This window comes from Balaenoptera musculus, chromosome 2 (genome assembly GCF_009873245.2).
Source record: "Balaenoptera musculus isolate JJ_BM4_2016_0621 chromosome 2, mBalMus1.pri.v3, whole genome shotgun sequence".
NCBI classification, from domain to species: domain Eukaryota; kingdom Metazoa; phylum Chordata; class Mammalia; order Artiodactyla; family Balaenopteridae; genus Balaenoptera; species Balaenoptera musculus.
The window spans coordinates 8937610-8954650 of NC_045786.1; the positions used below are offsets into that span (position 1 = coordinate 8937610).

General features: G+C 40.0%; 1 pseudogene; it reads right to left on the reverse strand.

Moving 5' to 3' along the window:
- LOC118891338 overlaps positions 1 to 17041 on the reverse strand; it is a 38275-nt pseudogene that overhangs the window by 5033 nt on the left and 16201 nt on the right.

Here is a 17041-nt window from a genome sequence, read left to right on the forward strand (position 1 = left end):
CATAACTCTGTGAAATAGAAATCTATCAGACTACCATTTGACTCTGTATTTCTCCCCTAACGTTTTATAAACATGTCAGAGAGAAGATGAAAGAGTTGGCTGACCACCACAGAACCAGTGGACAAAACAGTATTTCATGATAAAATCGGAAAAGAAAATAACGCCTTCTCAAGTACTCTGGTTTTTTTCTTTGGAAAATGAAGTTTCATTAGTTTTGTAGCTGGGTCCCCAGTGTTTTCCTTAAATAAAGACATGAAAAATCTAGTTTAAGTTTCTCTGTATCAAGAAGGTACTGTCTGACTCCTTGACGAGTTTACTTAGAAACTGTACTTGTCCAGCAATTAAAAAAAAATTCAACTGAATCTAGCTAAGCCACCCAAGCCAACACAAAGCACGCCACGTGTTCTAATCTTAGATATTCCGGCTTCAACATGGAAAACATGTTGCCATGAGCTTACGGACAGCCCTCTGCAGAACTCACTCTTTTCTTTCTCAGTGACATGAAATCTAAAGAGCTAAAAGTGAGTCTGCAGACCAAGGTCATGGTCATTCCAAATATCTTTAATCCTACTCTACAGACTGGGAAGACTGGATCTATCGCCCATCACAGCTGTAGATTCAATCGCTATCTCGATAGATGCATTCGATTCCATTTTGAGGTTCCTCTCAGTCTCCTCCTTCAACTGGAGACAACCAATGCATTGAGGGTTCCACCTGCTGTTTTTTTACTTTGAACTTCAGTCAAACCCATTGCCTAAATTCTTATCCACATGTGTTTCATCTTGACCACAGACCAGACCAACTTCCACGGAACTGCCCAAGATTCCAGAAGTCTCCAATCAGACAGGGCCTCCTGCCTAATTCACTTCTATATTCTTCAAAGCCCTGTGACCCCCAAGGCCCTGACCCCGCCTAGCACCCCACCCCCCGCCCCTCCTCCATAAATCTGTTTGGAAGAGCCTGGCATTGAGATCTGCCGGCAGCTGATGGGAGCGAACGCGAGCGAAACGGGAGGACAGCTGGGCTGCATTCCACACCAGCGCCATCTTGGCATTTAAGCAGGTGTGCAGAATAGTGACTGGTCCGCATCTAACCTGCACCAGGTGTTTTGTGTGAGTGACTGGGTTTTAGTCTCAAGCAACCTTGTTTCTCACATTATGAAGGTGAGGCTATTGAGATTCTGGACAAGGTCAGTAACTTGCTCAAACTCACAGGAAGATTGGAGCCAGAATTCCAACAACAAGTCTGATTTCAAAGGGATTCTGCTTTGGTTTGACCACCACCCATCCCAAACTACTCCCACCAAATCCAGTTTAAAACATAGAGTTCCAAGTATACTAGGATTCCACCTCAATTAGGGTTCCACCTGCTGTTATTTCAAACCTTAGTCAAACCCGTCGCCTGAATTCTTACGCAAAAGCATTTCATCTGGACCACAGACCAACTTTCATGAACTCAATCAGAGAGGGTCCTGCCTGATTTACCTTTATATTCCTCAAAGCACTGCGACCAGGGTCTCCCCCCGGAGCCCCCCGCATAAACCTTTGCTATCTGGAATAGGCTGGCTACTTGTTGCTGGAAACCACCTGGAGCTTTTGCCTGAAACTCTTCTGTCCTTAAAGCACAGGAATCCTCCCTGTTTTTCCAACAGTCTTGGCCAGAGGTACCCAGGATGTTGTAGACACGACAGGAGGAGCAGGAAAGAACGAAGAGACCGGGAAGGAGCCCAAGGCATCATCTAACATCGCACGGACAGGATTCCCTGCGAGTGCCCGATCCGGCTCCGGATAAAGGCGACCTCAGTTGGTCACGCAAATGGGCCGAGGGGGTGGTGTGGGCGGGAAGTGACAGGCTCACCTGAGGAAGAAGAAACAGGCGTAATCCTGGACCACGGTGCGGGAGTGACGGGAGAAGTAGCCTAGGCCGCGGAGGTGGACCCTGGAGCCCGCGGGCACCTCGAGCACGCTGCCCCACGCCTGGTCCACAGCATCTTGATCTCGGCCCGGTACAGGCGCCCCGCCTCGCCGGCCTCGTACTGCCAGGGCAGGAGCTGTATAGGCCGTGCACCTCCTGGTGCAGCGCCAGCACCTTGGCGTACGAGATGGTCTCGGCCAGCTCGGCGCCGCAGCCCTCGCTCAGAGGTCTCCACTCCGAGGGTAGCTGGCAACCGCAGGCGGCCCCGAGCCGCTCGGCCAGGCCGAGCGCGGCAAGCAGCGGCGAGGGCAGCGTGCCGGCTGGGACCGGCCGGGTGGGCGCTGCGCCCGGGGCGCACTACCCGGGCGCGGGGCGGGGAGGCCCGGGGCGGAGCTGGGCCGCCGGCGGCGTCGGGGAGCCCGGAGCGTCCGGCCCACAGCGCCGCCCCGCCGGCCGGAGAAGCGCAGCCCTGGGCGCTCAGCTCGGCGCGCCGCTCTCTCCGCCGCCAGGCTCACCCGGCCCGTCCCAGCCCGTGACGCCCCAAAGCTGCGCGGGGAGGACGGGCCGCCGCCTCCTCCTGCCCCCCGGGGCTGGGGCGTGGGCCGCGGCGGGAGGGGCGGAGCCGGGACGCCGGCCGGGGGTGGAGGGCTCGCGATGCTCGGCAGACGCGCGGCGCTGGATGCGTCGCCCCGGGGGGGGAGGCGCGGGGCGCGGTGTTCCGGGGCAGCACTCGAGAAAGCCAGTGCTGGGAGCGGCGGCCCAGCCCTCTGCCTGCGCCCCGATGACAAACTGAGTCAGAGCTTTGCAGGCGCAAAGCCTGTTGCAGACCCGCGGCCTCCTTAAAACGAGCGCTGTCAATTGCCACGATTACTCTGTATATGTCTTTGCATTTTCTATGTAGTTCATTTAGAGTCAAATATATAGAAATCTGACTTTACCTTCGCAGAGGTTTAACTAGGAAATTAAGTGTGATCTAATAAACTTTTCTGGACCTCCTCTGTCTGTCTGCTTATTTTTTAATGATGGTCTTTGGAAAGTCTTAATAAAAGATTTGAAAAGCCAAAACCATAGTGCTCTGATTTTCCTACAGCCACCTGACTTCATGATTTACATAATTGCTGCTTTCGGATTCTGAACACCCTACACCTGAGAAATAAATTCAGACGTAAATTTCAAACAGCTTTTCACAAGTCAGTGAGTGAATCTGAGGAGACCCAAACTCACAGTTCTATATTTCTAAACTCAGAGGTTGCTTTTATCTCCAATTTGCTTTAATTGTTCCTAATGTAGTAAGAAGAAGAAAAAAAAGGATATTACTTAGAAATATGTATATTTTATATATTCAATATAGCACACATATACATAATATCATGCATATAATATACATACCATCATACATATATCATACATGTTATATATATTTATAATAAATTTACAAGCAAAACTGCCTTAAAATGGCAGGCTCTTTGTTCTGCAAACATCTTATTAACCAGGGTGTCTGCAAGTTTAAGCCTTGGAACCCAGCTGAATTCTTCTCTGTACTGAAGGGAAAAGAGCTCTTAGGGAATTCTGGAAGGAAAGGTAAAGAGAAAAGAGGACAGAGAAGCAGGAGAGAACATTCCAAGGCTGGGCCTCACCTCCCATGCCCCCCAGATCGGGAGGGCTTCGGGCATCCCAACAAGTGGAATGACCAGGACCCCAGCCAGTGCTGCCCAGCTCGGGAGGGAATGGAAGGCTACAGCCTACACGAGGTCACACTAGTCCAGAATCTGATCAGCGACTCAGTGGGCTCTGTGATGGGCCTGAAAGAAGAAAGAAATAAGAGTAACAGCTCTCGCAGTTAATAACTAACCCCTGTAGAGCTAGTAGTCAGCCTGGGGCTTCAACAAATTTTGTAGGAAAAACAGCTATATTGAGGGAAGCAAGTGGGCAGTAGTCCCAATGGTAGATGACCCTCCTCAGCACTCCCCCACCCCAACCATGGTAGATGCCAGACTCTCCCACAACGGGGAAATGGTACCCGAGGTTGGCATCAGACGTTGTATGTCAGGACTGCTTATTTGCCTCTCATGGAATATATGAGTTAAAACATTTCATAGTATCACTGTCTTAGTCTGCTCAGGCTGCCATAACAAAATACCACAGTGTGAGAGGCTGGAAGTCCAAGATCAAGTTGCCAGCAGGATTGCTTTCTGGTGTGGTCTCTCTTCCAGGCTCCTATACGGCCGCCTTCCCACTGTGTCCTCACATGGCCTTTTTCTGTGTACATGTAGAGAGAGAGGGAAATCTCTGGTGTGTTCCCTTATAAAGATGATTAAGACCCAACCTTGTGACCTCATTTAACCTTAATTACTTCTCTAAAGGTCCTGTCTCCAAATATAGCCTCATTGGGGGTTAGGGCTTTAATATATGAATTCGGGCAGGGAGAAGGAGGTGGGACGGGGGTAGGGGTGGGGAGTGGGGGGAGGGCGACACAATTCAGTCCATAACAGTTATTTAGCAGGTGTTTTGCAGGTTTGCTAGAAAAAAAGAGAGAGGATATGAAGTGGTTTATACTCCTGGCAAGCCGACTTTAGAGCAAGCAAGCATTGCCAAATTATAATAGTAACAACTGCTAACACTTATACATTGCATACTACAGGTCAAGCACTGTTGTAAGGACTTTGCATATGTTATCTTAATTAATTCTCCAAACAATACTTCAAAGTAGGTATTAGTATCATCCTCATTTTAGAGATAAGGTACTTAGGTACAGAGAGGTTAATTGACTTACCCAAGATCACAGAGCTAGAAAGCGACTGAGCAAGGATTCAAACCCCAGCATCAGATTCCAGAGTCCACACAGGCATAGTGAGAAAACTTATGGTTACCAAAAGGGAAAGTCGAGGGTATAAATTTGGAATTTGGGATTAACAGATACATACTACTATATATAAAATAGATAACCAACAAGGACCTGCTATATAGCACAGGGAACTATATTCAATATTTTGTAATAACATAATGCAAAAGAATCTGCATATATACGTGTATATATATGTGTGTGTGTATATATACACACACATATATATATAACTGAATCACTTTGCTCTACACTTGGAACTAACACAACATTATAAATTAACTATACTTCAATAAAAATGGTTTAGGGCTTCCCTGGTGGCGCAGTGGTTGAGAATCTGCCTGCTAATGCAGGGGACATGGGTTCGAGCCCTGGTCTGGGAAGATCCCACATGCTGCGGAGCAGCTAGGCCCGTGAGCCACAACTACTGAGCCTGCGCGTCTGGAGCCTGTGCTCCGCAACAAGAGAGGCCGCGAAAGTGAGAGGCCCGCGCACCGCGATGAAGAGTGGCCCCCGCTTGCCGCAACTAGAGAAAGCCCTCACAGAAACGAAGACCCAACACAGCCAAAAATAAATAAATTAAATTAAAAAAAAATCTTCTCTCTCAAAAAAAAAAGGTTTAATAAACCATTTACCTGAGCAGACTAAGACAGTGATATTATGAAATGTTTTAACTCATTTAGTAAATAAATTCTATTTATTTACAGCTGACATAATCATCTATATAGAAAATCCCATACAATCCACAAAAAAACGCTACTAGAACTAATAAGCAAGTTTAACAAAGTATGGAATACAAGATCAACATACAAAAATCAACTGTATTCTATATATAACAACAAACGTTTGGTAATTGAAATTTAAAAAGCAATACCATTCACAGTAATATCAAAATATATAAAATACTTAGGAATAAAGCTGAAAAGACTATACACTGAAAACTATAAATATTACTGAGAGAAATGGAAGAAGTCTGTGAAAAATGGACACACATAGTTTGCTAACAGGTCAGGAGACTCAATGTTGTTAAGGTGTCAATGTTAACCAAACTAATCTACAAATTTAATGCAATCTCAATCAAAATCTCAGTGGACTTTTTGATAGAAATTGACAAGCAGATTCCAGATTTCATATGGAATGCACAGAACTTAGCCAAACCAACTTAAAAAATAAAGACCAAATTTAGAAGACTAACATTACCTGGTTTCAAGACTTACTGTAAAGTTATAGTAATCAGTAAAGTGTGCTTTGGTGTAAACACAGACACATAAGCCAATGGAATAGAATAGAGAGTGCAGAAGTAAATAAATAAATAAATAAAGTGTTTTTCTGTTTGGGGCTGCAAATCAGGAAGATATGGAAAAACACCTTTAAGATTCTTAGACGTCTTCTTGTGTAGCTGAGAGGATGATTGAGATACTCCTTAAATCTTTCTGATGCCTTAACAGAGACGTTGGCCCTGAGGTCATATTTTACTAACAGCACCCTGTATTTCATCTGCAAACCAAGGCCATTTCTTACGTTGAGAAATTTTTTCTTGGAGAGACTAGGGTTGAATGCAATTTTGTTATCAAGCCCACAAGTTCTAGTGCTTTTTTAGTTCTTCTAAATTCTGCTTGAAATCTAAATAGTCCCCTCTTTGCCTCAACTGGCTCCTCCTGGACTTTACCATAGGCATCTAAAAGAAGCCAGATGGCACCTTCAACATTCTGTCCAGAAATCTCCTTAGCCAGATCCACAAGTTCATGAGGTACCCTTTCTATTTCCCATATGTCCACAGGCTAATAGTTTTGCTAGTTTTTCTGCCAATACTGCTAATAGTTTTGCTAATTTTTCTGCCTATATCCTATTGGAAGCTGAAAGTTCTCTTTCCTTCAGCTTCCAATAGGATATTCCTCACTACCTTTCAGCCTCCAACAAACAGTCTCTTCATCATTCCTCCAAATTTCTGCATTCCTCTCCCAGACTCAAAATCAATGCCACATGTGATGGCAGGACCCCACTTGGAGGTAATAGTTTCTGCTTTAGCTAATCTACTGCAGCATAACACACCACCCCAAATTTAATGGCTTCTAACAATTTATTATTACCTCATACAACTCTGTGGGTTAACCAGGAGGTTACTGGGCTTCACATGTTGTTGGCTTGGAGACGGGATGTCTAGAAGATCTAAAATGGACTCACATACAGGGATGGAAATTGGTACTGGCTACAGTCTGGGAGCCCAGTTGGACTTGGCTAGGGGTCTCGATTCTCCTCCAGGTGGGCTTCTCCATATGGTTGCTTATGCTTTCTCATAGCGTGGTAGATGGGTTCCAAGAAGAAGCATTCTAAGAAGACAAGGTCCAATGCACAAGGACTTACCAGTCTTTCACTTCTTTCACTAATGTTCCATTGGTCAAAGCTAGTCACGTGGCCAAGACCAGAATCAATGTGTGAAGGGACTCACAGGGGTACAGATAAAAAGAAGCATGGTTCATTGAGGGCCACCAAAGTGACAGTCTATCACATCCTTCAAATCAACACTCCATTTATTTTTGGTTGAGCAAATGATTTAGTGCACAATTGTCATTATAAGATCATTTTGTTAATTATAAAACAAAATAAACTCATTTTTATAAATTTTCATTTTATTTGTCAAAAATCTTACCTATCAAACCTGTTTTTTTATTATTTTTATTTAAAAAATTTTTATTTTATATTGGCGTATAGTTGGTTTACAATGTTGTGTTAGTTTCAGGTGTATAGCAAAGTGATTCAGTTTTACATATACTTATCTATTCTTTTTCAGATTCTTTTCCCATTTTGTTCTCTGATACATGTTTAAGTTTTAAAGGAAGCTGTAAAGAGTAAGAGTACTTTATGTTTTATAATGCTGTGCAGTCTATACTTAGCTTTTAATACCTGGGCTATGTCTTTTTTATAGAGAGATAGAAAAAAATCTGAAGTGTTTGAATTCACTGACACTTAGGAAACACTCTACTTTCTTATTTAATCCTTGAAGAAATGACAGGTAATTTTTAAAAAGGGATTTAAAATCCAGCCAAGAAGCATGTATGCTGACCATTTTGCTTTCCTCCCCAGAGAGTCTCAGTTTAATCATATAGTAGTCAATGTAACTCAAGCTTTTTTTTTTTAACCTCAGCATGAATCTGAGAGGCAATGTAACTGAAACTCTCTAATCAAATGCTTCCACAGTGCTGTCTGGGGCCTCCCCAAGGGTGTTGTTACCTATTCTTTCATTTCCTCCTCTGGAATAGATCAGTCATTTTACCAGGCCTGAACTTTCTGTTCCTTTCTCATATCTTCATAAGCAATTAACAAAGGATAAGCCCCCCCCTTGGAGTTTTGTCATTTTGCCTTCAGTTTCCATGGCAATCTTGTTTTGTTTTGTTTTTTTTAAAAAAAGGACCTATAAATGCTGCTTCAGTGTCAGCTCTGCTTCTCTCAAACTTGAAAACAAAACTGCCGAAGGCCAATGAGCTGGTCTATCACCAAGCTGGAAGGATTAGGGATGAGCTTATAACAAGGGTCAGGTGCTGGGTTCATGGGTAAATTTCAACAGCAATTCCTCTGTTAACAGACATTTCCCAGAACCCAACGTACACCTCAGAGGGTTATCCACTCTGTAGTGAATTCTTTCAACAGATGGATATTGTCTTATTTTAAAGAATCTAATGAGAAAGAGATTCAATGGCTTCCTTCAGGAATGGCTCCCACTTGTCATGCCTTATCAGGAATTCCTTCGCATCCCATAATAATATGAAATCTTCCCCTTGGTCCCCTTTCTCTCTGACTCCTCACTTCACTAAAACACTGATCGTTAAGTCATTCACAGCTACCATTCATGGAGCAGCTACCACTTGCCCACAGTATATGTCAACACTCTACTGGGGACTTTATCATTTAACCACTACAACACTACAAGGTAAATATTATTAGCCCCATTTTACTGATAATGAACTAAAGCAATAGTTCAGAGAGGTTATATTAACTTGCCCAAGTTCTCATGGTCACACAGCTAGTAAATGCTGGAGCCAGCATTTTAACCTGCTATTCTTTCTTCTCAATTAGTAATGGAAACCAAAGTTAACATTCCTCTTAGGGAGACATCATGATTCTGCAGTGGAATGTTTACCACACGTTTGACCAGGACCCCTTGGTTTACAATGGCCAGGCGGATGTAAGACACAGTGGTTCAATGTCAATAAGTCAGTGGAATAGCTCAGAACAGGATTTGGAACACATGTGACCCAGACCACCCAGACACTTGAACAACCTCACTGGGATTTAAAATTTATTTTTTTCTAATGTGAGTACTCAATTCTCAGTTCATAGAGCACCCACAGATCACAGAGCAGAACCAAACTGTAGGGACTTAGTGGATTATCCTACTTCACCCACAGAAATGGATATTGTAGTGAATTTGTAGACTACTGCTGGATTCTTGGCCCCATGCACTAAATAACTGGTCTGAGTTGGAGTCCTAGCAGGACAAATTGATGCAAAAACACAAGATATAGAAAACAGAGGGCAGAAAAATCCAAAGGGCACTGTCTCCCGTTCTGATAGTCAAATCCACCAAAACCAAGTTTCTGACTCTTTACAAAAAAGGTATTACTCCAGACATTGCTGGGCCTTAAATGACACAAGGACAGGAAGCATGGTGTCTTTGTCCTTCCCACATCACTGTACCCTGCAAAGTGGTGGCCATATCGTCAGCTCTCAACAGATACTGATTGGATCATTGCATAATCTAATAGTGTGTGGAATTTCCCGCTGATTTAGAGTAACCTGTTCAACAACTAAACAAGGTGTGTGGTGTGTTATCAAGGATGAAGGTGGTTGCTGATGGGATGCCAGTCTCTCCCCTGTGCTCCTGCAGTGGGCTCTGATACCACTGCCCCATCACAGATTCTACTTCTAAATCTCAAACTTCTGGAAATTTCTGTGACATGAGGAAAGCTGTTTTGATACAGCCTCAGGAAACAGTTTCAACCTGTCCATTTGGGTTAAAAATAGGAGGGACTGAAGGAAATCACTACAAAACTCAGTTGTGGCATTATTTCAGGATTTCTCAAGAAGAGAGCACCATTGCTCTCTATATTTCTGGGTGGCAATCTTATATATGGGGACTAGATGTAAGTGGCCTCTGCCTGGCTTCAGTGCTTTTTGCTCCTGTTTTGGTCCAGTACGTCTTACATTATTTTTTTCTACTAACTTCCTAAAAGCCAGACCAAAGAAACCCTCACCTTTTGGCATGACTGCTGTGATAGGTTTTGTAGCTCAGCAGCTACACAATAGATATTAGCAACCAAAAAAAAAAAAAAAAAAAGTAAATGAACACTACCTGGTAAAGAAGACAAGAGCAAGAGAAGACAAGTCTCAACTTGGTTCTGGAATGAATGGCAATATCCTTCAAAAACATTTTGCCAAGACAGATCTCCTATCCTATGTGACCCTTCAAAAAGTTTCAATTTTCCTGTAGTTCCACATTGTCTTTTTGGTTAGACCTGTGATATTGTTAAGGGCAGGAAACATATCATGTTTATACACATTCCAGTGAACCCAGTATATTCTGATTGTTTGACTCATGTTAAGGAATCCAAAGGCATTTTAAAAATAATATCAAGAATATCAAGGAGTTCTTAAATATATAAAACAGATATTAACAGACATAAAGGGAGAAATAGGCAGCAATACAATAATAGTAGAGGACTTCAATACCCCACTTTCATCAGTGGATAGATCACCCAGACAGAAAATCTATAAGGAAACATTGGACTTAAATGACACCTTAGACCAGATGGACTTAAGAGATATTTATAGAATATTCCATCAAACAGCAACAGAATATACAGTCTTCTCAACTGTACATGGAACATTCTCCAGGATAGATAATATGTTGAGCCACAGAAAGTCTTAATAAATTTGAGATTGAAATCATATCAAGCATCTTTTCTGACCGCAGTGGTATGAAACTACAAATCAGTTACAAGAAGAAAACTGGGAAACTCACAAATATGTGAAGATTAAACAACATGTGACTGAACAACCAATGGGTCAAATGAGAAGTCAAAAGAGAATTAAAAAAATCCTCAGGACAAATGAAAATGGAAACACAACATACTGAAACTTATGCAATGTAGCAAAAGCAGTTCTTAGAGGGAAGTTTATAGCAATAAATCTACATTAAGAAAAAAAAAAGATCTCAAGTAAACAACCTAATAAGGAACTAGAAAAATGAGAACAAACTAAGCCCAAAGTTAGTACAAGGAAGGCAATAAAGAGCAGACGAGAAATAAATGAAATAGAAACTAAAAAACAATATAAAATATCAATGAAACTAATAAGAGCTGTTTTTAAAAAATATAAACAAAATAGACAAATCTTCAGCTAGACTAATCAATAAAAAGAGAGGACTGAAATAAATAAAATTATAAATGAAGACATTACAAGTGATATCATGCAAAAAGCAAAGGATCATAGGAGATTGCTATGAATAATTATAAGCCAAAAAATCTGTAACCTAGTAGGTATGGATAAATTCCTATGAACATACAACCTAAAAAGAATGAATCATGAATAAATAGAATATCTGAACAGATCAATTCCTAGTAAAGAGATTGAATTAATAATGAAAACTCTCCAACAAAGAAAAGTCCAGGACCATGTGGCTTCATTAGTGAATTCTACCAAACATTTAAAGAAGAATGAATATCAATCCTTCTCAATCTTTTCCAAAAATGTAAGATAAGTGGGTTCTTCCAAACTCATTTTATGAAGCCATCATTACCTTGATACCAAAACTAGACAAGGACACTAGAAGAAAAGAAAATTATAAGCCAATATCCCTGATGAACATAGATGCAAAAATCTTCAACAAAACATTAGCAAACTGAATTTGATAATACATTAAGAGGGTCATACACCATGATCAAATGGGATTTATTCTAGGAATGCAAGGATGAGTCAACATCAGCAAAATCAATATAATGCACCATGTTAACAAAATGAAGGATAAAAATCATATGAATGTCTCAACAGATGCAGAAAATTAATTTGACCAAATTAAAGATCCATTCATGATAAAAACTCTCAACAAAGTGAGTATAGAGGGAATGTACCTCAACATAATAAAGGCCATATATGACAAGCCCACAGCTAACATCATACAAAATGGTGAAAAACTGAAAGCTTTTCCTCTAAGATCAGAAACAAGACAAGGATGTCCATTATGACCACTTTCACTCAAAATAGTACTGGAACTCCTAGCCAGATAAATTAGTCAAGAAAAAGAAATAAAAGGAATCCAAATTGGAAAGGAAGAAGTAAAACTGTCTCTATTTGCAGATGACATAATATTATATGCAGGAAACACTAAACACTCCCAAAAAACTGTTAGAACTAATAAAAAATTCAGTAAAGTTGCAAGATACGAATTCAATATACAACAATCACTTGCATTTCTATACATGAACAGCAAATATCAGAAAGAAAAATTAAGAAAACAATCCCATTTATAATTGCATCAAAAGGAATAAAATACCTAGAAATAAATTTTGCCAAGGAGGTGAAAGACCTGTATACTGAAAACTATGAGACACTGATGAAATACATTAAAGAAGACACAAAAAAATGGAAAGCTGTTCTTTGCTCTTAGAATGCAAGAATTAATATTGTTAAAATGTCCAACTACCCAAAGCAATCTACAAATTCAATGTTATCCCTACAATAGCATTTGTCTCAGAAACAGTACAAACAATCCTAACATTAGTATGGAGTGGAATTGTATGAAATAGAATAGCCAATCCTGAGAAAGTACAAAGCTGGAGGCATCACAGGTCCTGCTTTCAAACTATATTACAAAACTATAGTAATCAAAACAGTATGGTTTTGACATAAAAATAGAAACATAACTCAATGAAATAGAGAGCCCATAAATAAGCCCATGTATATATGGCTAATTAAGTTATGATAAAGGAGACAAGAATATACAATGGGTAGAGGACAGGCTCCTCAATAAATGGTGCTGGGTAAATTGGACAGCTGCGTGCAAGAGAATGACACTTGATGTTACGCCATACACGAAAATCAACCCAAAATGGATTACATACTTGTACGTGAAACCTAAAACCATAAAACTCCTAGAAGAAAACATAGTGGGTATCACTATGCCATCAGTCTTGGCAATGATATTTTTGGATTTGACACCAAAAGCAAAGGCAACAAAAGCAAAAATAAACAAGTAGGACTACATCAAGCTAAAAGGCTTCTCTACAGCAAAGAAAATCATCTACAAAATGAAAAGGCCACCTAATAAATGGGAGAAAATATTTGCAAACCATATATGTGATAAGGGGTTAATATCCAAAATAATAAATAACTCATACAACTCAATAGAAAAAAAACAATACTATTAAAAAGTGGGCAGGGACTTCCCTGGTGGTCCAGGGAATCTGGAATTGGAAGAATCTGCCTTCCAATGCAGGGGATGTGGGTTTGATCCCTGGTCGGGGAACTAGGATCCAACATGCCATCGGGCAACTAAGCCTGTGTGCTCTAGAGCCTGTGCACCACAACTAGAGAGCCCGTGTGACACAACTACTGAGCCCACGTGCCACAACTAGAGAGAAACCTGCACTCCACAATGAAGAGCCTGTGGGCCGCAATGAAAGATCCCTCATGCCTCAAAAAAGATCCTGCGTGCCGCAAAAAGACTCAGTTCAGCCAAATAAATAAATAAATATTTTTTAAAAAAGTGGGCAGAGGATCTATTTGGAAAAATAGACATTTTTCAAAAAAAGACATACAAAATGGCTGAAAGGTACATGGAAAGGTGTTCAACATCACTAGTAATCAGGGAAATGCAAATCAAAAGCACAATGAAATATCACCCCATACCTGTTAGAATGGCTATTATCAAAAAGACTAGAAACAACAAGTGTCTGGGAAGATGTAGGGAAAAGGGAACTGTTGTGCACTGTTGGTGGGAATATAAACTGGTGCAGCTGCCGTGAAAAACAGTATGGAGGTTCCTCAAAGAATTAAAAATAGAAGTACCGTATGATTCAGTAATCCCCTTCTGGGTATTTATCCAGAGGAAACAAAATCACTATCTGGAAAACACATCTGCACCTTCATGTTCACTGTAGCATTATTTACAATAGCAAACATATGAAAACAACATAAGGGTCATTGATGGATGAATGGATAAAGAAAATGTGATAAATATATAATGGAATATTATATGGCCATAAAAAAGAAGGAAGTCCTGCCATCAGGACAACATAGATGGACCTTGAGGGAATTATGCTAAGTGAAATAAGTCTGTGAAAATTGATAAACAGAAACCTCATTTAAAATGGAGTTGGGGTCAGAAGGGGGAGCTGTTACACTTAACCATTCAATGTCAGTTGCAGACCCAACAAGAAGAGAGGTAGATTTTCATCTCCAACAGGAAGAAGGTTACTAATTTACTACACAGCAGAAGAAAGGAAGAATTTCTCCTTGCCTGGTACCAGCCCAGCTGATGATAAACTGTCACAAATCAGCCAATAAAAAGTCACTACACTTCACCAAACTCCCAGTTCCCTCCAATGGGCTCTTTGTTTATAACAGCCCCTTCTAACTCCCCCTTCTCCTCTGTAAGAGAAGTTTCCTCTCCTTTGTTCTCCAGACTTGCCAGTGGTTCACCATAGATTGCAACTCCTGAGTTGCGATTCTTTGCTGTTCCTGAATAAACCATTTTGCTAGTAAAATAACTGCCTGTTTTAGGTCAACAAGTCAGAGAAAGACAAATACTATATGATGTCACTTATATCTGGAATCTAAAAAACAAAAACTGAACTCATAGATACAGAAAATCGTTTGGTGGTTGCCAATGGCAGTGGGTAGAAGAGCAGGTGAAATGGATGAAGATGGTCCAAAGGTACAAACTTCCAGTTTAAGAGAAATAAGTCCTGGGGATGTAATGCACAGCATGGTGACTCTAGTTAACAACAGTGAATTGTGTATCTGACAGTTGCTGAGAGAGTAGATCTTAAAAGTTCTCATTCTCATAAAACATTTTTTGTAACTATGTGTAGTGATGTGTGTGTTAACCAAACTTATTGTGGTGCTCATCTTGCAATAAATACATATATCAAATCATTATGTTGTATACCTGAAACTAATACAATATGTTGACTATATTTCAATAAAATATATATTATTTAAAAAGAAAAGAATATCAAAGTCTTATGGTAACCATGCATACATAATTCATGGTTGCTTGACGTAAGGTGCCCTGGAACTGGATCCACTTGGGAAGACACTTCAGAAAATGAACTTGAATAGAAACACACCAACAAACAAAATTTTCCCCCAGGAAGGAAAGCAAAAGGGGCTGAAGTATTTAATACCACTAGGAAGTAGCCATCCACCAGTATGTAGTAATAAGAAAAAGGACTACCATATAACCCAGCAATTCCACTCCTGGATATATCTCCAAAAAACCCAAAGACACTAATTTGAAAAGCTACATGCACACCAATTTATAGCAACATTATTTACAATTGGCAAGATATGGAAGCAAGTTAAGTGTCCATCAACAGATGAGTGGATAAACAAGAAGTTGTATGTATATATACATACATATATATATATATATATATACACATACATATCTTGTGGTATGTGTATATATATATATATATATATATACACACACACAGACACACACACACACACACACCAACGGAATACTACTCAGCTATAAAAATGAATAAAATTTTGCCATTTGCAACAACATGGATGGACTTGGAGGGTATTATGCTAAGTGAAATAACTCAGACAGAGAAAGACAAACACTGTATAATATCACTTATATGTGGAATCTAAAAAACAAAGCAAACTAGTAAATATAACAAAAAAGAAACAGGTTCACAGATATAGAGAACAAACTAGTGGTTACCAATGGGGAGAGGGAAGTAGGGAGGGGCAATATAGGGGTAAGGGATTAAGAGGTACAAACTACTATGTATAAAATAAATAAGCTGCAAGGTTATAATGTACAGCACAGGGAATATAGGCAATATTTAATAATAACTATAAATGGAGTATAAACTTTAAATAATGTGAATCATGTTGCAGACTTGAAAATTATATAATATTGTACATCAACTATATCAATTTAAAATTAATTAATTAAACAAAATACTATAATAATTATTTCAAAAACTGAAAAAAATAAAAGGCAGAAGGTGGAAAATATTGAATCCTGCTTGATCTCTTTTAAACCGTTGATGTCACTGAATTTAGCAGTATTTCCAAAACATAAAACACAACACTCAGCCCTCTCCAGGCCTGTATTGATGGAGCGATACACAGACCTCTCTCAGCCAACTCTAATTTCATTCATTTACTTGTAGCTGTCCAGTTTTCCCAGCACCACTTATTGAAGAGACTCTCTTTTCTCCATTGTATATTCTTGCCTCCTTTGTCAAAGGTTAATTTACCATAAGTGTGTGGGTTTATTTCTGGGCTTTCTATCCTTTCTATCCATTGAGCTAAATATCTGTTTCTATGCCAGTACCATACTCTCTTGATGACTGTAGCTTTGTAGTATAATCTGAAGTCAGGGAGTGTGATTCCTCCAGCTCCATTCTTCTTTCTCAAGATTGTTTTGGCTACTCAGGGTCTTTTGTGTTTTCACACAAATTAAAAAAATTTTTGTTCTAGTTCTGTGAAAAATGCCATTTGTAATTTGATAGGAATTGCATTGAATCTGTAGTTTGCCTTGGGGAGTATGGTCATTTTAACAATATTGATTCTTCCAATCCAAGAACACAGTATATCTTTCCATCTGTTTGTGTCATCTTCAACTCTTTTCATTAGTGTCTTACAGTTTTCAGAGTACAGGTCTTTTGCCTCCTTAGGTAGGTTTATTCCTAGATATTTTATTCTTTTTTTATTTATTTATTTATTTATTTTTTGATATTTTATTCTTTTGATGTGATGGTAAATGGGATTGTTTCCTTAATTTCTCTTTCTGCCATTTTGTTGTTAGTGTATAGAAATGCAACCGATTTCTGTATATTAATTTTGTATCCAGCAAATTTACCAAATTCATTAATGAGCTCTAGTAGTTTTCTGGTAGCATCTTTAGGATTTTCTATGTATAGCATCATGTCACCTGCAAACAGTGACAGTTTTACTTCTTCTTTTCCAATTTGGATTCCTTTTATTTCTTTTTCTTCTCTGCTGTGGATAGGACTTCCAAAACCATGTTGAATAAAAGTGGCG